Source organism: Ambystoma mexicanum, chromosome 6p, assembly GCF_040938575.1.
Source record: "Ambystoma mexicanum isolate Mex_15411 chromosome 6p, UKY_AmexF1_1, whole genome shotgun sequence".
Taxonomy (NCBI): domain Eukaryota; kingdom Metazoa; phylum Chordata; class Amphibia; order Caudata; family Ambystomatidae; genus Ambystoma; species Ambystoma mexicanum.
Genome location: NC_090935.1, coordinates 1,029,583,689 through 1,029,606,627, shown reverse-complemented (window position 1 = coordinate 1,029,606,627; position 22,939 = coordinate 1,029,583,689). Strand labels below are relative to the sequence as shown.

General features: G+C 47.2%; 1 protein-coding gene across 4 annotated transcripts in view; it reads right to left on the bottom strand.

Annotated features, from left to right (window-relative positions):
* Positions 1 to 22,939, bottom strand: part of CDC42SE2 (CDC42 small effector 2) — a 559,740-nt gene that overhangs the window by 407,977 nt on the left and 128,824 nt on the right. For all 4 annotated transcript variants that reach the window (XM_069625631.1, XM_069625633.1, XM_069625634.1 and 1 more), the window contains exon 2: positions 1,697 to 1,775. The gene's annotated coding sequence lies outside the window, so the exon portion shown is untranslated. The remainder of the gene's footprint in view (positions 1 to 1,696; positions 1,776 to 22,939) is intronic.

Sequence of the window (22,939 nt, the reverse complement as noted above, 5' to 3'; positions counted from 1 at the left end):
CCACTGACTTGAATACCAAAATGTTAACAGTACAGTCTGAGGAAGTGCCCTGCATGACAGAGAATGGAATTGCTACTGTCAAAGAGATGCAGGCAGAAGCCACTGCTGACTAAATACACGGGTGGGCTGAGGGCTCTGCTGAATTAGATCTAGAAGATTGCTGGGTGGACAAGAAGAGTAGAAATTGGATGCTGCCCAACTCCCATTTAACTGCAATGGTCACGATGGCCCACAACCCTACTCATATTTGTGCCAAGAAGATAGTTCAGCATCTAGCCACAGTATGGGAGAACACACAAAGAAAAATGCAGAGAGGATGGTCCAGAATTGTATCACGTGCCTACAGCACAATGTGGGGAAGGGAACGGTGACTCCAACAGGCAGTTTTGGCCCTCCCTATTTGCCATTTGAGGCAAACGAATAGAAACTAGGAGATAGCAAGGCCTGGAATGTGTCTCTCCCCTGCACGCAGCTTGCTTGCAGAAACAGAAGCATTGTTTTCTTTAAAACAAAGACTTATGTCTGTAAGCTCGTGAAATTGCAAACTGTTGCTAAATGAATGTTTGAAGGTGTCATACTCGTCACCATTGTCAATCATCGTGCCCAATTCAAAGGAAATGTATTAGGGGCGGTATTGGATGCGTCACTACTGATTGTAAGATGCTTGCTCTGTATATATGTAACTGTTGTACGATTCTCTCTCTCCTGCGTCCCCCAGGGGTCTGGAAAAACACATTGCGGGGCGTGGGCCCCAGTTGGCCAACAGACTATTTGCTTTGTAATAAACCCTAGCTTTTGGGAATACAACCTCGTGTCTGGCGTATCAGTTTGTGTGTGGCGATTGTGCCTTGTTTCCATACGCGAAGGGCCCCTTCAGGTCAATGCTACAAGTCTTTGTCTAGAGTTCAGGGAGATTTCCCTCTGTGAAGCTTTATCAGCCCTTCGATGTCTCGTGTGGCAGGCAGGTATCTGCATAGGCTGCCCTGGCCCTGCAATACATCCCAGCAACAGCATTCATAATGTATGTCCCAAGTGCCATTCTCTGCACCATTAAACTAATGCAGATGTGCCTCTAACTATGGTCCAAGTTCCATTGGAGGAGGCGGCCGTCAGGCCATATTGGCTATTCCAGACAATGCAGTGAATACCTGGGATTTGATGGAATCAACTGGTGGTAGTAGTAACTGGTCATGTATATAGCGTCTTTATACCATAAGTATGGCCTCAACATGCTTGTGGGGGCAGTGGGGTGCCCTCAGGGGACCGGAGTCCTGGGTATGGGGAAATTGTCCATAGGAATCAGAATGTGTTTGTGCATTTGGCCACAATAGATAGTTGAGTGGGACAGCCACACCCAAGCAAGCTACCCATGATGGTCAGGCATGTGGATGGGTGATGAGGAGATCAGGAGAGTGCGAGATAGATGCGAGAACGAGAGGATATCATGCAAGTACCCGACAAATGATGCTAGCACATGTTTGTATGATGACAATATCTAGTGAATGCAATACCTGTAAATACAACGCAAATGCATGTGCAAAGCTCAAATATGATAAAGGTATTGGCTTTTCCCAGGCTGGTCACTATTTTAGACTTCAGGTAATGCAGCATCATACGTTTATTCACAAAGGTGAACAGAAACGTAGGGATGCAAAACAAATTAAGCAGCCATTGGACAAATAAGAGTGCAACTTACCCCTAGAGGAGCTAAATGCCACATCAGTCAGGACAGTCTGCTCGTTTACTGCAACTCCAGAGAAGACAGGCCACCAGTTCTGTGAACAAAGCAATGAATTAAAATCTCTAAAAATCTTTTTAAAAAAATACAAGTTTGAGTTATGTAAAAGCTTCTGTGAGCTCTACAAAGAACATTTTGTGAGGCTTGATCTATTCTAGACCTTGGAAATCAGAAAGCAAAGCTTATTTGTGTGTGAGAAAAATACTGAAATGTTATACGTTTTCTTTAGAGAGTGGCCCTTCTAGGAGATTTTTGCGGGGACGATGCATCAATGTTGGGCTTGGAAAGACCTGAAAAGAAAAGCTATAAAGCTTGATGGTATACCCTACTGTGTAGAGCCGCCAAGCTCTGCAACCATCTGAAAATCCCCTTGCGAAAGGGAGGAATGCATTTTCCCATTTTATTCATCACTCCCCATCAGTACTGAGGTGTAGTGAATGCCTACCATTTCCAACAGGTTCCATACTGAACGCTTCTATTGAGCTAGTGTCGCCCCTCTCGCGTCCCTCAAGTTTTCTTCACCTCTGTGTTGGCGACAACAGTTTCAGGAATGGGGATAGTCCTTCACCAATTGTACTTTGTTGGTACGGAAAATCAAGGTTATAACTGGGCATGGTCAGTGGTGGTTACATTTGTGCACTAGCACATTTTCTGAATCCCTTTTCCGCAAGCTAAACATTTCGTATTCTTGAGTCCTCCATAAAACAATACACAACAAAAACAGATTTGCAATACCAAACTCGCACGTACATACAGAAATCTAGAGCAGAATTGGTACTTCACACTGATAGATTTCTCTGTAGGTCAACGTAGAGGCTCTGCGACATTTCCACAATCCACAATCCAGCCATTCGCAGATGTTCAGGCAGAGTCCAGAAAAAGTCTTAACCCAGCTACCAAATGCTGCCCTAGATTTAGATATGCCCAAATATCCATGCAGTTAACTATAAAAAGCAGCATAAATCACGGTCTTTTATCAACTAGAAAAACAATCATACTTCCTGCACCCTTTTAATAGTGCAAATACTACTGGTAGCCAACTAGTTCTAAAATGCAGTGGCGTGGACGATTAGTCAATGTCAGTCTGCAGAAAACGCATGAATACATTTTTTATTTGGCTTCAAGATGCTCTTTCTAAGCTCAAACCTCTTCCTGAAGCATGTTCCAACGACTAAAGAACATTTCAAACGACACAACTACTTCTTGTCAAATAATGCTGCCTTGTGTCTACACAATTAATTTGTGCCCAAAGTTCAAACTTTACGGAGGAGCAAAAATGGTCGATCGCTTCCTCTAAATGCGGTCATCCTGCACCACTGGGGATCTGTTTGCATCCAATGGGCCACACGTATGGATTTAATGAGGCCTCCACAAACACTGGGGAGTAACTGTGTACCCCTGTAACAAATAACCCAGTGGGGGAAGCAACAGATGATCTACCGGATGCAGGCAAGGTAAACAAAAAGCTGGGGGTACACTGTGGGGTCATTTGTGCAGGGAAGAAATGCTCTGGGGCCTAGTCAGATGTGTGGTTCATCCACAGTGATAAACCATACGGGATTTAAGATGGGCCATGTGTTCTTACAGTAGGGAAGTGTGACCGTATTCAGGGCTTGACCGTGTCGGCGGGGAGGTGTGGAGGGCAGGGATCCCTTCCAAACTCGAGTAGAAAGCCTACAAAAAAGGCACATGCCAGAGCCAGTCCTGCCCCAGAGACATGGTGAGGGAGTGCAGTGTGTGTGTGTGTGTGTGTGTGTGTGTGTGTGTAATGCCCGGTACTACTTCTGATCACCCAATGCCATGCATCCTCCAACTCTTTTTTCATTGAAGGACTTTCTAGATAAGCATACCCCGCAGTGTTGAGCAAGCACAGCAGAACGAAAAACACACATACCAATTGTGATGCTCCGGCGATGGTGACAAAACAATTGCATTACTCACCATCACGAAAAGGGGAGCACCGACACTGCAGTCTGCAAGCACCAAGCAAGATCCTTTGTACTGTTGTGTGCACAGAGGAGCGGGCCTAAATGGTTTGTGACCATGCACCGTAATGGCCAAACCCCTGGGGAAAAAAACAGTAGTAGAATGGTCCACCGAGTCAGGTGGAATGTAAAACCACTGGGGGAGGCGGAGAAGTCAGAAGGATGAAGATTTTGGTATAAATGACCCACTGCGGGGTGTTCAGGTGAGGTTAGGAAGTGCAGTGGTGGACCCAGAGACTAGAAGGATGACGGAAGGTAGAGCGTTGTGCTGAGAAGTCTGAAGAAGTTGAATAGGAATGCAAGTTAAGTATTGCGTGCAAGTACAGCTGTGATTGTGAGTGCATGAGAGAGTGAATGTAGTGGATGGAGGGACGAGGTGATGGGAGAAGATGGTAGTGTAAAAGGAGGAATACAGGTGGGAGCAGGAGGACAGAGGTGGTGTTGTGGAAATAGGATAGGCAGGCGACCACTGAGTGAGGAGGATGAAGAGAAGAGAGTAGGGAACAGGGAGACCTAAGATCAAGGAGAGGAATGAAGAGGGGTGAGAAGGAGAGAGTGAACATGAAAGCGTCCGATAGACTACAGGCACTGTTTATGCTCAACTACAAAAATTGGGAGAACATTAGAGTAGAGTACCCCGTAGGAAGCCCCGGATGAAGTAAGGCCGATAAGACCTCAGCCTATAGGGCCTTGCATGGTAGAGAATATGATAGACAGTAGGGAGTCCCAATCTGTAGTGTTTAAGCTAATCTTGGTTGTTGGTGCTCCCTCCTGCCTAGCTCAGGCTTTCCCAGGTAGACTGAGAGATGACTAGGAGCACCATTTTGTCAAATTACCCAGTGTGAGAGGCATGGAATCAAGAGATGAGAGACAGAGGTAACAGTTTTGAAAACCTTTATTAAAATATCAGGATGGTTACAATGCCCATCTTGCCCTACACCTAACCAAACTAAGGAACGTCAATATCCAGAAGTCCAAATGTCTGTCAAAACCTATGCTTGTCCTCACTTTAAATACCTAAATGTAGTGCAGGGATAGACCAACTCAAAATAGTGTCCAAATTAAAGCCTGGAGCAATCTCTAGCTCCCTTTCCCATGTTCAGGGTATGTTCTCAAAAGGAGCTCAGGGCTCTTCTTCCACTCCACTAAGCTGCAGGCACTGGCTCACCAAAACTAAGTTTCAAAAGAGTTTGGGGCTCCATTCCCAAAGTTTTGAGCCTGGATTCACAACACAATGTTCCCAATTTGTATTTGTATTGTTTTATTTGTAACGCGCGCCAGGCCCAGAGGCATTCGGGCTCAAACAACTTGGTAGGCATATTTACATAGAATACACAAAATATACAATATAAAAGCACAAAACGTAAATTTACAGTATAATACACAGGTGATCACCGGGAGCAATAAACCTAGGAGCATAATTTAGGCTGAACAAAGTTTAGAGGAAGCAAAGCTCAAGGTGATTACTACAGGCAGAAGGCAAGATTAGATTTGAGCAACAAGCCAAGATTTGGTTTTCATTTTGAAATAATTGAATGAAGGCTCGGTCCCGATAGTGGATGGAAGAGTGTTCCAAAGCTTAGTGGCCTGAACAGGCAAGCTCACGCCCCCAGCTTTTTGGAGTTTAAATCTAGGCAAGGATAAGATGTGTCTGGACAGTTCTTTGGGGTTGAGAGGAAGTGTGGAGGGAGAGGCGGTTGGAAAGGCAGAGGGGGGGGCCTTGTTCGTCAGGCATTTTTGGGTAAGGGCCAGTGTTTTCAGCGCAATTCACTGCAGGTTTGTCCTGATGTCGGAATATGTTGGTTTCGTGGAATATTTAACGCCACTCTAATGGCGTTGTTCTGGGTGATTTGCAATTTATTGAGGTTAGCCTGGCTGGTCCCTATATAAAGGACACTGCAGTAATCGATCTTAGACATGATGAGCGTTCTAGCTAAAGTGATGCTGTTAGGGGTGATCAGAAAAGGTCTACAGGCCGCAACGATTTTGCAGGTATATGCCAACGCTGATCTGACGGCATTAGTTTGTCTTGTCAGGGACAGGGTGGAGTCAAGATAGATGCCCAAGGTTTTGGTATCCTTGGACACTTTAATGACATTATCATCAATGATGAAGGACTGATACAAGTGATCTAATTTGTTAAGCCATTGAGGGGAGCCCCGGATGAGAAGCTCCGTCTTATCATTGAGACAAAGTTCGTGTTGGGCCATCCAAGCCTGGATTATCAAATATACTTCGCTCATTGCCTTGGTGTCTGCAATGTGATCACCTGTGATGGGGATGAGTATCTGGGTGTCATCCGCATAATTAGTATAAGAGACACCCAGATAATCAAGAACATCAAAGAGTGGTTTGGTGAACACATTGTAAAGAGTGGGTGACACGCATGAGCCTTGAGGGACCCCACATTGGATAGGGGTTGGGTCAGCAGCTGCTGAGGGGGGAAGAAGACTCATGTGTCTGTTGCTGAGAAAGGAGCTGAACCATGCAGTGGCTGAATCGGAGAAGTAAGCGGCAGAGCGGAGGTGCTGGCACAGGATTGTGTGATTGACCAGATCGAAGGCCGCAGAGAGGTTTAGGAGTAATAGCAAGGCTAATTTCCCATTATCTTTCAGGACTTCGATTTGAGTTTTAAAATCTATCAAAGCCGTTTCGGTCCCATGCCTGGGGTGGAAGCCGGATTGTCTTAGTCCAAGGAGGTTATTACGTTCCAGTAAGTCTTGAATCTGCAGGTAGGCCGCATGATCCAGTAATTTGAGCATGAACGGGACAGTTGTGATAGGCCTGTAGTTAGTTGGTATACTCTGGTCTAAGGAAGGTTTTTTTAGCAGAGGGATCACCCAAGCATCCTTGAGATTGTCAGGACCAGGAACAATGCCTGTTTTAAAGGAGGAGTTGATAAAGGCAGTTATGCAAGGGGCGAGGTCATGAGCAGATTCCTTGATGAAGGAAGCAGGGCAGGCATCACCTTAGCAGTTGGACGGTTTAATTCCATTGATGATGACTTCCACTTCGGCAATGGTAAGTGGAGAGAAGGCAAATTGTTTGATCTTAGGTGATGCCTGGGGAAGAGTCGCGATAGGAGTGGGCTGACGATTATCCAGTTTCAATCCAATTTGTTTATCTTTAATTTTGGCTTGGAGGGAAGCAATTTTTTTCAGTAAGGCGGTCTGGATATTAGTACACCAATTGCTGTCTTTGATACAATTGTCAGGCGGTGTGGCAGGAGATTCAAGTTCCTTTAAGATCTTGAATAGTTCTCTGGTATTCGAGTCTGCTTGCATGATGCGGGTATTAAAAGATTCTTTTTTGGCAAGGTAAATGGTTCATTATAGTTAAGGGTGGCTAGGATAAGGCCATCCTTATGAGCATCTAACTGATGGCTTCGCCAACGGTTTTCAGCGCAGCGTTTAGCTTTGCGGAGCACTCTTAACTGCGGTGTAAACCAGGAGTTAAGGTGCGCATGCGATTTAGGCTTCCTCAGTTTAATGGGGCCAATGTGGTTTAAAGCGAAGAGCATCGCTTGATTCTAGGTGTCGGCAAGGATTGTAGGATCAGAGCAGGAGTATGTGGCCTTGTTAAAGGAGGGGAGTAAAAGAAGGAGTAATATCTCTCTAGTTATGTCGCTTTTGTTTCTGGTAGGGAGGGCAGGCGCCGTTGTAGGTAGGAGGCGTGAGGCTGCTTCAATCGTAAAGGTAATGATATGGGGTTCTGACCAAAGGCAAGGAGTATTAGATAGAACCTTGATGTTGCAGTTGGTATCGGCAAGCCAGTCAAGTGTCCTACCTTTAATATGTGTCGGTTCTAGGATGTGTTGCGTAAATCCAAGGTCGGTTAGAGTATTCGCCAGGTCAATGGCGGCAGGGTCATTAGGGTCACGGAATCCCAGATTAAGGTCTCCAAGGAGAATGATTTGCGAGTTAGTTTTAGCTTTATCTAGTAATAGGGTAGAAACGTCATCTGCAAAGGAAGAAGCTGGGCCAGGAGGTCATTAGATAAGGTGTAGGGTGGCGGTTTGGTTGGGCATTAGAGGTAGCTTGACAGAGATTAGTTCTGCAGACTCCAAGTTGACATTGGGTACAGCTCTTAGGCCAAGTGAATTTTTGTGGATGAAGGCAACTCCACCCCCTCTAGATTGAGCAGTGTTACAATCACATCGCGTAATACTGTAGTCTGGAGGTATGGCAAGAAATAATGTGGGACCAGATGCTGCATGTAACCATGTCTCAGATATAGCAATAAAGTAAAGTTTTTGGGTCGTGATAAGGTCAGCAATGTCAAGTGCATGGGCAGTGACCGATCTGGCGTTGATAAGTGCGCCTTTGATCTGAGTAGCTTTGGCTGCTATGTCTACAGTTATAGGGTTATTACAGGTGATGGGCGTAGGTATGTCAAGGGGGCTGCGACTGGGTGAGGGGAGTTTGGGCGAGGTGCGGGCAAAAGAGTTGGAGCGCCCATTCACATGACAGAACCTGGATCCTAATCTCTTATTTCTAATGTGGATGGCACAAGGTTGATTTTGTGTAGGTTTCATAGCAAAGTGTTCAAGCCAAAGAGCAGGGGTATTAAGGTACTGGTAAGTGGTGGCATCGTTGTGATTGTACTCATTAGCCGCTGGCAGGAGGCAGCCCATGGTGTAGCAGAGTGGGCACAGTAGCTGGTATTGGGCAGGGTATGCAGGTGGTACCGTAGGTGAAGGGTGGCAGGAGCAGTGGAAGGGAGGTGTAAGGGTGAGCAGCCTGACCAAGATGGACGCAAGTGAGAGCAGAAGATGGACACAAGTTAATAAGATGCAAAGGCGCATGATACGACGTGTTGTTGTATGTGCCGCTGGCGAACCAGAGGACAGAACATACATCAGGGTCGGGTGCTGGTTGCAGTATCACAGGAGCTATTGCTCCATACTATGTCAGATGTTAAGAGCAGTGGCAAGGCACGGAGGCAAAATGCAGTATCTATTACTAACAGCCATGACAGGAGGATACAACATCAAGGCTAAATACAAAGACTATACTAAATGTCGTGGCTATAGTGCACCAGGCTCAGATACGGGCAACTAAAAACATTGTCAATAGCGCAATGGGAGTGAGGCAATCACAGTAGCGACAGCGCAGAATGTGCTAAGCTAGGCGGGTCAACAAGGCTCAGTGCAAGCTGAGTAGAGGGGCATAAAGAGGCAGATGCCAGCGTTCATAGACTGCTAGGCTTGGCTACACAAGAGGATACATTACAATGGGGATAAACATTACTGGTAAATGCACTAAATAGTATAGTGAGATATTACATATCAACAATAAACCAGATGATTGAAAGCAATTGTCCAATGTCGGTGATAAGCAAAGGCACCCAAGAGGCGCACCGCATGAAGGGGTTTAGGTGGGAAGGTTAGGTTCTGGGGAGGTGTGGGCAAGCTGCAGAGTCCTTGGCCCAGGCCTTAGACGCCCCCGAACAGGCTCCAGACAGGAAAGATCCTTAAGATGAGGATCCTTTGGATGAGGGCCGGCATTCGCCTGCCGGCGCCCGATTGGCCTTCTGTAGATGCAGTTGGCCAATGGGGCTATCATGGAAGTCATGTGGTCGCCATCTTAGCAAAGAGGAGGTCGGCGGCCATGTTGAAGCAGGAACACCTTGTGTGTTCAAATGGAGGAACAGAGAAAACGCTCTAAATGCGTTTTTTAGCTCGTTTTTTCAAAAAAGATATAATTTACACAGCTCACGTGCAATTATGGAGATAGGTGGAGGGATTTTCGTGTCCAAGGGGGGCTGAGAATGGGCAGGGTGCCTACCTTAAGATGGATGCACTCTGCTGGAGGGCTGGCCCACTGCTCCTGCAGTGTTGAGGGCTCCTGCACCTCGGTGGTCCTGTGAAGGTGATGTTTCCCAATTAATGTTTCCAAAATTCCCTTCCCCAAGCTTAGTGCCTCTTTTCACCAACAATCTCAGAAGATGGCATTAAGCCACCATTCTAAGGGCTGGAACGGGGGATAACGGCCCGGGCAGCCCAAGCTAACAGCCTGAGGAAAGCAAGGGCCTTAACAAGGGTTCTTGGCCGTTAAGCCCTGCAATGGGGTGGGGGGGTACGGCCATTAGCACCCCAGGCTACCAAAGCTTTTTCTGGTTTCTAGATTGCTTGTGTAGTTTCTTCTCCTTTGGCAGGCATGCCTGGTCTGGGCACATTTGATAGACCACACGGTCCACCCACTACAGGTCATGCAAAACACTTGGAGGATTCAAATGCCGCTCTAACTTAATTCAGTATTTTGCTCACAGTTAGTTGCTCCCTTAGTTGATGCCTTGCAGAAATCTCACCATTCGGGTTTCATCAGACGCTTTCAAGAAGGTGCTGCCTGCACACGACCGCTCCGATGCAATGTTGGTTCACCAACTTTCAAATGCGCACCAGGTTCCTCTTATTCATTGGAACTAACTGGTCATGAAACTGTTCTTTTTCAGTCGCTCAGTTCGCACAGTCAGGATCTCACTGCTTGCCTACAAACATCCCTAGACTGTGGCTTCCAGTCGATTAAAGAGTACCTCTCGGCCACAGCACAGGGAGCGCCTACTTCCATGGGTCTCTGCTCTCCCCGGCTCCATGGAGACACTGCTCTCTCACCATGCAATGATACACTGCCACGTGTCCTTCTACAGCATCTCGGCACACCAGGCTTCTCATGGGCTGTACTGGCCTTCCTGCTCCTCTTCCCCACAGGATTCTCGATTCCCACAGGCTTCTTGCTCTTCTCAGGCTACCCCGGCTTCCTTCTGCTGTTAGTGGACTCCACCTTTTATACACCTGTGAGTATAGAACAGGCTGAAGGTGTAAAGTCTCAGGCTCAATTGCCTGACCACAATTGATCCAATTAACAGGACATGCCTGACCTTCAGCTCCATAGGCTTCTGGCTCCCTCTGCTTCGTCCTGGTACTATAGTGGTGTTTGCCATAGGTAATCAATATTACTCTTGGGGTTAGTTTCTTCTTCTCAGTACTTAGTCAGGGGAGAAGTAGGATATGTACAGCAATATCCTACAAAGAGGTGTGGACAGCGAGCAAGCAATGAGGACGTGAATCCTCTGAGCTCCCGGGGCCGCCCGCTTGATCCTGAAGACATCCTGCAATGTGGATCACCAACTACCTTTGAAAGATACCTGCCCGACGGAGATGACCAGCTGAACAAACTGGGAAGGTGTGGGCCGAAATCAGAGATCTGCTGCGGAATGAACTGCCTGTTGCTGAAACAGCCTTCCCAAAATGGCCACTGGACCTGGTCTGCATTGTGAGGCAAGGAGCTAGGGCGTGAATGTCTGATCACTACACAGCCTACGAACATCCCAAGCAGCACGATTATCCCCCCCGGCATCACTGCAAGAACTGTAACCACAGCGTGCACTTGCATCGCCGAGCAGCGGGGTTACAACCATCATGGCTGCGGAAACAAAAAGACCTGCGGACAGACCCCTGGGCGCTCAGAGCCTATAAAAAGCAGTGACACGAGACATCAGTCGGGACTGAACACGACCCCAACACCTCCTAAGAGCAGATTAATGCCGCCGATCGACAGGCCTGAACTTTAATACTCTGATGCAGAGTGTGGCGGTGCACCGCCACTCAGCGAAGACCCTGGTGCCTGCGGAAGACCGCATGACCCACCGAGACTGGGGCGTTGGGAGGACTGACAAGTGAGGCCCACAATCCTGACACTCTGCCGTGGTAACTCAGCAAAACTTACTTTAGCACTGGGGCGTAAACAGTCCCTGGCAAGGCACCACCGCTAGACTGCAACCCATATCTTCTGGTACCCATGGTAAAGCGGAGCGTGGAGGAAGACAGGCGGCCCAGACCTGAGGGCACGCGCCCAAGCGAACTGCACGAAAAGACCATCTCCCCTGCCCCTGGGATAACCTGCCCAAGAGCTACCAGGAGCGTCCCTGACGTCGCAGGCTACTGGGGAGAATGAAGGCAGTAACCAACCTGCAGGCCATTTCCCCGATGACCTACAGCTGGCGCGTGACCAGGAGAAGGTGCCGAAATGAGATCCTGTGGTGTGCGGACCCCATCATGGGGAACAACGCTTACAGTGCCTACTTTATAACGCAAGCCGTAGTCTGCGAGAACGGAAGGAGAACCACCACCTGCCACCCTTCTCGAATCGTGCAGCACTCCAGTTCACCGAGAGACTGGAAGGAACCACACACAACGGGCCACAGCACCTGCATGGTGGAATCTGCGTAAAAGGAAGCAAAGCCTGCAAGATACGGCGCCGAGACCCGTGGCAGAACTGGAGCGGTGACTTGGCCCTTCACCAGCCAACAGGTCGGTCAACATTGGATTGGGAGTGGTCTGCGGGGGGCGGGGCACCATAGTCCGGATACGAAACGGGACGGGGTGGAGGTGTATACCGACTCTTTTCAAAGGTCAGACCCAGCCCGAGGTCCTGCAGTTTGTTGAAGGATTGTGACCACACCACGCTTCGCGACCATGGGGGGGGGGTCCCCCCTCAACCCCTGTTTTTTTACCCCTTAAAACCCATTATAATAAAAATAAAACCTTTACCTTTAAAGAAAATACATTTTTCGGTGCTTTTGCATTAAATGCTTTGTATTCGAGGGAATCACTGGATACCACGAACACCAAGTCCCCAAATTGACACAGTGGTGACCGCACCTGTGCCTGCCCTCTGCGGCCCCTTACTGATATGTTTGGACCTACAACACCCAAGTTGGTGCTACTTTTTGAATAATACATTAATCAACGACAGTGTAGACCCCGTCTTACATTAATACACCATGGAGGAGTCACAAGGGTGAAAGGTATCGCATCCAGCATTACTCTGTGACCTCGATAGAGAACGGAGAGAGAGGGGTGGAGCGGGAGCACAGGAAATCCCACATCAGTGAAGGACATCACCGTTAGAAGGTAAAAGAGGCCTGGAACGGTCTGAACGTCGTCCTGACCAACTCCTACCAAGCTATCTGTCTTCTTGCCTAGCTGATCACTGCTGGAGTACTGCGAGTGGTGGAGACACTGAGGGAGGCTGGGGGAAGGAATTACTGATTGCTAGAAGCTCACCAAGACAATACTATGCCCGTCAGCGAGGCCCCATAAAACGCATGCCCACCTGACACAGATACGACCTTTCCGGGACCCCGACAGACTTTGGCACCAAACGCAAAAAGAATAGACCGCTCCGGGACGGGTGAATATCCAGAGATGGGCAAAGACAAGACCAAAATTGAACAGTACACAACAACCATCTCGACCCCCCCAGATGGAGCAAGCAAGGTCAGGAGAAATAACGAACGGAGAAGAAAATATCTGCCTGAAAGATGTGATGAATGCCATTACTGGTTTGCAAGCCTCTATGGAGAAGAAAATGGACTGGATAAGTGCTGAAGTCTCTCTCCTACATCATGACTTGCAGAAATTGACTTCTCGCACGAGAGAGGCCGAAACCCGCATATCTGAAACCGAGGATGGTCTCCGCACCATGGGTCAACAAATGCCCGGAGTGTTGACCCATCTCAGAACACTTGAAGACTGGGTGGAAGAAGGAGAGGGTAAATCGAGATGCAACAACATCGGCGTCCTCGGCCTCCCTGAAAAGACAGAAGGGCCAAGCATGGAGTTATTCCTCGAACAATCACTGACGGACTTATTTGCCCCCAAGACCTTCTGAGAATTCTTCTCCATAGAACGCGCCCACCGGATGCCAACTGATCGACCCTCGCCCAGAGCACCACCACGGTGATAGCCAAACTGCTAAATTATAAGAGACCGAGACGCCCTCCTCCAGATGGCCAGGACCAAAGGCTCCATCACATTCAAAAGTCCCGGATTGCGTTCTTTTTTAACTACACTAGGGAGGTACAAAAAGCAAGACAATACTTTGACCCACTTACAAGACGCCTACAGACCCTAAATGTTAAATACGGCCTAATATTCCCTGCACAGCTCAAATTTACCATAACGGCACGACCACGGACCCCAAGGAGGCGTGGAGGTGGGCAGAACAACATTTAGAAGGGGATTGGAGGCCCTGTCAATCTGGAAAAATGAAGACCCTTCATTTGAATGATAGACGTAACTTGATGGCCGTGGGCCAACCGTCTTATGCACCGAATTGGAGAAATATGAACTGCTATGCTTGACCGATGAGCGGCCATTTTAAATGTATTAAGAATCGCCATTTCGCTCGTTAACCATTGCTCATTGTTTTTTGTCTAAAAACTGCTTTGCAGCTTGCAATTCTTGCAGATTCTGCTTACTCTGCTCAACTGTTAACATTGTTGTCTGAACATGAAAGGACAAGTTCGCGGGACTGAAGAGTTTGCTGAAACTCTTCATGAGTAGCCCAGAGAGGAATGCCCACGCTCCCTCTCTGTAGCCTTGGGAGGAAGCTGCAGGGCATTTAATCACTTCACAGCTGCCAGCCAGTCTCGTACGATGGTAGAATATGTTAGAATAATACAGTTAAAGGCTTGAATTATGCTTCTCTTACGGCCCCCCCTTCGCAAAACCCTTTAGAACGTGTCGGCTCTCAGGACACGAATAGTACCTCATAGATAGCAAAGCTTGGACTTTGGCTCTTCCCCCGTGTACAGATTGCTTCCAAGAACAGAACCACCGTGTTCTAAAAGATGCCTCCGCACTTTCTAAATTGCACATGGTTACTAGAATAGACATCGAAAGCATTATAATCGTCATACTCGTCGGATATGTCCGTCGTCATCCCGAGTTCAAAGGAACTTAATACAGAGGGGTGTTGAACATGACTTTGCTGATTGTATGATATGCATTTTGTATATATGTAACTGATGTACATAATTCGCTCTCTTGCGTCCCTCGAGGTCTAGGAAACGCACGTCGTGGGGCGTGAGATCAGAATTGGCCAATTGATACTATCTTTTGCTTGCAATAAACCCTAGCATTGGTAATTTGAAACCTCGTGTCTGGCGCATCTTTTCGTGTATGGTCATTGCCTTGTTTCCATAGCACGAGAGACTCCTAGGGGCCCCTTTCAGCCGGACAGGAGGAATGAGAACGCCAGGCCTAGGGCCCACCCTGAAATACCACCACCATTACACCTGCAGCAGGACCCGGAACAAGAGGCGGAATCACTCATGGACAATGATTGAATAAGTGCCACTGATACCACAACGATTCATGGCCATCACCCGGGCCAACTCTAGTACGAATATACTGCCCGTCAGCGTATCGCAATCCCTACTCCTTCAACCGTGGCTGGCGGCCCGACATGCGGGGGGCCTCACCCCCCCAAATACGCGACAGCCACACAACTTGAGTCGCTATTGCGTTGGTTGGCAACGCACCTTGTTTTTTGGGATTGGGACAATTGATGTTATTAAGTTTGAGCTGGCGGTATAGATCTTGATCGCCAGCAATGTTCAGGTGACAGATACTTCATGCTGGGGTGGAGTATGAGGAGGGGGGAAGCAAGTTACAAAGTATTGTTTAGATTTATTGCATGCCCATGTGACAAACCCGATACATTCACCCACCATGTACAACTCGCACACATACGCCACATGGCCTTTCTAACCCGAATGTCATGCACCACCCATGACACATATACAGACTCCATTAACGACCACTGATCGCTGTAGATTTCTTAAGCTCCTTACCTGGAACGTGAACAGCATGGGCTCCGGAATCAAGCGGCGTCTCATTACCCAATTTCTTAACAGGCACTCCCCTGACGTGGCCCTCCTTACGAAACACATTTGGCAGGCTTGACCTGCACCCTTTTCCACAGAACCAACTACCGCTCTGCACTTCACGCAGGGTACACAATGGGATCCCGGGGAGTCTTGGTTCTCATACACACTTCAGGGCACACTGGGAGGAAACGCTGGCCATTTTAGAAATATACTCCCCGCCGGGGCTCGGATACAGTTTGTTAGACGAAATAACTGCCCTGGTAGTAAAACATCAACCAGACATGTGGATCCGAGGGGGGACTTTAACAACGTAATGAGCAACACCCTAGACTGCACCCACATCCGCACGACGTAATCCGAACACCCTCACAAGACTAGAAACCTTTACATCAGCATTAGGCTTTAGAGATGTACGGAGGGAGTTTCACCCCACGGATAGGGGCTACTCTTTCCACTCCGGAGCCCATGCCTCCCTGTCCAGACTGTTTCTTGCACCCAACCCCAGAAACATATAGGGTAACCACAATAGAACTACTCAAGTAATTTCGGATCACTCGCCCCTGGTGACAGAGATGCGTATAGACAGGCCTGCACCTCCCCCCCGCCCGGACATGGAGGCTAATTATTACCTGGGCTTCCCTGAACTCAGACCATATCACAGAGAAATCTGACTATTACTTTGAAATAAACTCCACCACAGTGGATAGCCCTGTCATACTGTGGGAGGCCTACAAGGCGGTGCTCAGGGGAGAAAGAATTTCCTGGATGTTCAATAAAACAAAAGAACAGCTGCGGAAAGTCAGAGGCGGAGAGGGAGGTAGAACAATGGGAGGCTAAAGATATCGTAGATACTGCCCCTGAAACATACCGATCCCGGTTAAAAGCTAGAGAATGTCTCTGCAACATTACACTAGATAACGCCAAACACGCACACAGGGAAGCAAGGGCTTGGGTCTATGAACATGGAAATAAAGCAAGCAAGGTGCCTGCCTGGCTGGAGAGAAGGGAAGAAGGGCACCGACATGTTAGAGAAGTTTGTGGACGAGCGAAATGTGTGGGCCCAAACGGACCCTGGCATAGCAGAGGCTTTTTCTAGCTTCTACGCCATTCTCTATCGAACCCCAACATCCAATAGATCCCTCCTTCTTGGATAATATTACACTTCCACACTTGTCCGAGCAACAGAGCACAGGTAGACTGGAACCTTTCTGAAACTGAAATTACTGAAGCTATCGCCTAGTTGCAATCGGGAAAACACCAGACCCCTACAGGTTCCCGATTGAGACCTGGAAAAAACTGGGCAGCGACAAGATGGCAGCTCCCCTCCACAAGATGTTCCTTAAAGCAAGGGAGCAAGGTGCCCTCCCACCTGATCTGCGCAGGGCCAGCATCGTGGTCATTCCCAAACCGGGCAAACCCCCTGAAATATGCGCCTTGTACAGGCCGATATCGTTGATCAACGGGGTGGCTAAAAGTCTTGCCTAGCTCCTACCCAATCGGCTGCAGTCAGTCATTTCATCTCTGGTCCACCCTGATCAATGTGGCTTCATGCCACACAAATCGACACGAATGAATATACAATGTCTCCATTTAATAAGGGAGCGGGCCCCTATCCTTATGCCCCACTTGCCCTACTAGCAATTGATTTCGAGAAGGCATTTGAGTGATATGGGAAGGCTTTTGGGAAACAGATGCATGAGACCTTTCTGGCCTGTGCGAAGCTGCTATACAAGGCTCCACACACGGAGGTGAAAGTGAATGGTTGGCCAATATAGGACCTTCCCACTGAGCAGAGGAACACAGCAGGGACGCCCCCTCTAACCTCTCCTTTTTGCATTGAAATAGAACCACTGGCCCTGTGGCTCCGACAGGTTAATACATGGACAGGGTTCAAGTGGCCGAAGGGCGGAGAGGATAAGTGTCCCTCTACGCTGATCTTTTATTATACTTGAGCGACCCAATCCGTGCTTGCCCGGTAGTGACACAGATACTGGCATGCTTCAGCCTGTTTAGTGGACTAAGAGTCAACTGGGGCAAATCGATTTTCTTCCCAGTGAATGGCAGGGAACATGCAATTCCCCCCAAAACTGCCCGTACCGGGTGGAGCATGGAGGTTTTCACTATTTGGGGATTATGGATCTCCGGGGACCTCTCAGACTACATGCCACGCATCCTACACTCACTCACTGACCGCCTCACGAATGATATACAACACTGGATGCTCCTCCCCCCGACGCTAATGGGCAGGGCAGCGCTCTTTAAGATGATGGCACTACCCCGCTTCCTATGTGCTACAACATGCCCCACTTAAGATTCCCGATCTCGAATTTAACTGAGTAGAAGGTCTCCTCAGGAAACTCATATGGGGGTGGACAACCCTGTATTGCTCTAGCTACGTTACAAAGGTCAGTCTGGGAGGGGGGGCGGGGGGTATAGGGGCCCCACATCTCCAATCCTATTACTGGGCAAGCCAAATGACGGTTGTCAAAGATCTACTCCACAGCGATCGAGAACTACCACACATTAGGGTCGAATTGACCAGTACCCACAACATGGCGCCACATGGCATGATCTACAAGACCCTCACAAGATCCCCCAGTTGATGATGGCAGTACATATTGCTGCAGTCTAGAGACAAGCACACACCTACATTGGTTGGGGGAACAGTGTGACCCTGATGCAACCCCTATGGCACAATTGCAATCATCCTAAATTAGGGAAACTCACCCCATGGCCGAGGTGGGTGGAAGCTGGAATCATCAAAGTGGGCAACATCATTACTGAGGGCAATGTAGCCCCATTTGAAATGCTGCAACAGAAATTCTGACTCTCAGAGAATGAACACTACCATTATATGCAATTAACCCATTCCCTGAGGAAACACCTGCCAGCACTTACCGATGTGCCAATTTGCACAACCCTGGAGCGCAATCTCCTCAAAGAGCACATCCCCACCAGAGTCCCTTCCATCCTATATAATGCCATAACAGCCTTTGCTATCCTAGAACTGACTAGTCTCAAAGCTAAATGGGAGGCGGAAATAGGTAGCATCAAACTAGAAGATTGGATACAGTTCCTAATGTACCCACGAGAGATTGTCTCAAGGCTCCGCCTGATACAACTAAAAATACTTCAGAGAGTCTACTATCACAGGGTTGCCCTTCATGGCTGTAAGCGTGCTCCGAACCCAAATTGTTTACGGTGCCGGGAGCGGGAGGGCACCTTCATACACATCCTGTGGGAATGCCCCCAGATCAAAAACCTCTGGAGACAATGCTGTGACAAATTAGCGGAGGTCCTGGGACGAACTATACCACTGGATCCGAAGGTACTGCTATTGGGTATCCCACAGGAAAATATTGTTAACAGGTGGAAAAAACTGTTCTTATCCACAGCAGTGGGATTAATCAAACGCAATATAGCCCAAAGATGGGGCGCACCAGAGTGCCCGACCCTTGCTCAATGGGCTGCTAAGGTAGATATATGCGCAGCAACGGAACACAGAATATATGCGGCACAGGGCTGTCCAACGAAAGCTGATAAGATTTGGGGGAAATGGGAGGAAGGAAGGGTATGAGGATTCTCTGGGCACTGCACGATGAATCGGAGGGAGATGTTAGGATACGAGTTGTTGCAATTTAACATAACTATGTATGTGACTGTTATGTGGTCTATCCACAACCAGGATATATGATTGTGGAAAGGTGAATGTAAGTTGCAGTGCTTGTTTTGAAAACAATAAAAATGTTTTTATAAAAGAAAATTATGTATATTCTGTTATGAAATGGGGGATACCATGTCTCGCTCTCTGGCACCCTCTCCCCAATACCAAAGGACTCTCCACCCAGGTAATCCTGTCTCGCTAGTCCACCCCCAGGGTCGGGATCCAAAGGCGATGGCCCGTTTCTGGCCACCTGAACAGAAGATCCCAGGGGAGAGGAAGTGAGAGTACCTTCAGGTTTCTTACACGAGCATCCAAAAACACCTCACAACATAAAAAGCATATAAATAAAAACCCTTGAACCATCCTTTAGGTTTGCGAGTTTCTGAAGGCTCTCTGTGACAGGGAGGCATGATGTCTGAGGATGAAGTGTGACAGAGGCAGATGAGAAGTGGATGCAGCGACTCATGACAGGCACGGACGAAGAGCTACAAAGGCGACCATGGTTCCCTGATGGACCGCAGTGCTACTAAGTTGGAGGAGGATCTGCGGATCCGGATTACCGAAGGAAGGAGCACGGCCACTCTGAGAAGGCGCTTCTGGGACCCTGTAGCTCAACCTGCAGCTGACTTCTCTGGGGGGGGAGTCAGAAAGCCAGCCTGTAACCTGTAAAAGCTTGACCATTATTGAAAAGGGAGTCCGGCTCACAATATTGCAGAACCTAATAAGTAATAGGTTCCAAACAAAGAAACACCTAAAAAAAGAAAACAAAAACATAAAAAGCCTATTTTATCCCACATTTGAGACCCCAAAATGCTGCAGTGATGAGATCACAGTCCAGAGAAAGAACACTGAGCTGCAAGAGTGTGGGTTAATGCAAAAAAATGACAGACTAACAAGTACAGTTCCTGTCTCCAAAGTACTGCTCTGCATGAGAATAGCACCACTAAGGGAAATAGGTAGAGCAAATCCCTTCAGCATTGTGGATTTTGGAAAATGTGCGTGGCTCTGGCATTGAAAGTGGCAGACAACAATCCCAGATAAAATGCTGAAGTCTCATTTAAGCTGGAAAACAACACCATGTCATTAATTTTTGCTAAAGATGTGGGGGCCTGCCTTAAAATGTCATAAAAGTGTACGGCTAAGGTATCTACAGAAAGAATTGGCAGGGTTAGACCAGAGGCCCCACACCAAAAATATGAATTATTTGGATGAGCGTTCCAATGTCAAGGTGAGAATCGCACTGGTGGAGAAGATATCTGAATTTTTACTTCAGCACTACAAGGACTCAAGGATAACCTGAGGGTGTAATTCCTGAGGAGTGATTCTTGGAGCAGATAGGAAAACCAAATGCAGGCACTCTGCAGAAATCTTGGGTAATGACTATTTAGAAGGCATAAAGATCAGTAAAGCACACAGAGCAAGACCATCTAAAGTAGAGAGCAACGCCCCACAAGAGATGCCTGGATGAAAATGCATTAGTACAAGAAAAAAGAAGAGGCAAGCATCAAAGTCAGGTCTACTCATCAGCATCAGATAGTTGGGAGACAGATTTAGACAGACGTGTCATGCTCAACTCTGCAGAGGACAAAAACAACGCACCCTGGAACGCTTTTCTGAAGAAAGAGTGAAATAAATGGCTTAATCTGACTTAAGCGGGAAGAATTAATGCACATCTATCCAACCTGGCAGAGGGAATTAAATACATAGTTTTCAGGATGTAGCAGTGCATTGGAACTTTATCACTGGGTTTGTCAAATCCTCTTGGCCCTTGGGGCTGCAGCAGAGAACATCTTTGTGAGACGAACTGAAAAAACCCAAAACAAATCCCCCCCAAAATCACTCAACCTCATAATAGGTAGAACACGCCGTTATGGTTTTAATGGGGGAATCCCACTGGAAGAGCCTACTATGATGCAAGGAGACCTATTCCTGATCACATCCATGATCTTCACAAGCAATCCGCTCATCTCTTCAAGTTACATTTTTTATTAATACAAGGTACCTCAAGATTGCTGAAGTGTCTCTAGGTCCAGTGACTTGGTGGTAGTCGGTGGACTAATTACACAGATATTGATTAAAGTTGTTACAGAGAGCCTAATAGATGTGATAACCAGCAATGGGTTTTCCCCCTTTAATGCGACTCAAGGCATTGGGTTTTTCTATGCCTAGTGTCACCAACAGAAGGGAGGGTGGTGACTAGAACTAAAATCATACCTGTGAATTCAGTCAATTTAAAATATTGTTAATAGGGAAACAAGAGATAGGGAATAAGAGATTGACAACCAGTCACAACAGTGACTTAGTTCACAACTCACAATGTTGGCAGTTTGAAATGGTAGATTTCTGGATATTAACGGAATGGACGGACTATCCTGCCAACATTCTGCTCCCTTTAGTTAGCCAACACAAGCCAAGCTAACTTCACGATATGCTTTTTCCTGTAGTGGCTGCATTTGCCGTGGGAGGCAGAGTCATCTGTGGACATTTGCTTTAGGAATGAAGGGATCAATGAGAAGATCAACCACTAACCTATATATGCAGGCAAACAGCCAGTCAGATATGGAGCTTAGAATTTTTGAAGTTAATTCCATTCCAAAACCCTTAATTATACATTCTATTGCAAAACATTGAAGACATGCCAAAGGATTTACATAAAGGACAGAGATTGGACGAAGTTACCAATCACAGATCACATTTCAATTATGGCAGTGCTGAGTCCTTAAGTGAAGAAAAACAGTTTAGGAAAAGAGGGATGTGAACATGTCCATTTAGTCCTGACTGGGCCAGACTCCTTTCTAGATCATATATACAATTTCATATACTTGCTAATTCGGTCTCTTAAATCCCTGGTTTAAAAAAAATACAAAAAACTAAATAAAGAGCCATTATGTACATCAAAATGCTGAATGGGCCTTCCAATCCCCTCTTACAGAGTTTAGGAAACATCGAGCAGAGGCTAGAATTAAAGTGTAGTTTCAGTAAGAACAGGAATACTCCATTTAAAAATATAGGATGGACCCCAAACTGGGGGGATGAATATACTAATCTTGGGTGCCCATTTTAAAATCGTCTAGAGTCGTGGGATTAGAACGCAAATGTTATACATTTGAGCTGGCTAAAAAGCTATTCCTTTGTGTCCAATGTGCTGGACACATTTAGGAAGGCGCAGCCGTATTTGGAAGATTGTCCCTTAATTCAATGGAGGAGATTTATCCTCCTCCTGCAAATTGATCGCCTGCCTGTTCCGAGTGTTCTGGGCCCATCATTGTCCCTATCGGAACATGATCGCTTTTACCGTATCTGCCTTAACAAAGCAAATGGTCAGAGGGATAAGCATGTCCTGACAGAATGCCCTAGTATGGGTACGGTCCACATACATGTGTCACCTGGGCAAATTTGTACACCACTTAGACACTGTAAAGGACACCCTATTCTGGAAGCAATGTATTAACACCTACAACAGGGGGCTCCATATGGCCTGATTCAGAATCAGGAAGGTGGTGGACAGGCTTTTAACCTCGACACAGAACAAAGAGGCACATGAATAAACTTCTGCCACTGCTCCAAAATGAAGGGGGTACCGACTCTGGCATAATTCGAGCCCAAAGCAAGCACATCCATCATACTGGACTACATTTTATTTCACCCCATTTCATCTTATTCCATGCCATTTCGGCCTATATATGAAATTGGTCTATACTGTCTGTCAATGTTATCTACATTTATATTGTAAGATTTTTTAATTGTTGCAATGATTTTGATTGGATGTAGTGATTTTACAGTGTAATTTGATGATGAAATTAATTGTGTTTTCTGTATTTATTGTATATGTGTAAAGTTTTATACTAAAACTATATCACATTAAACACATACACT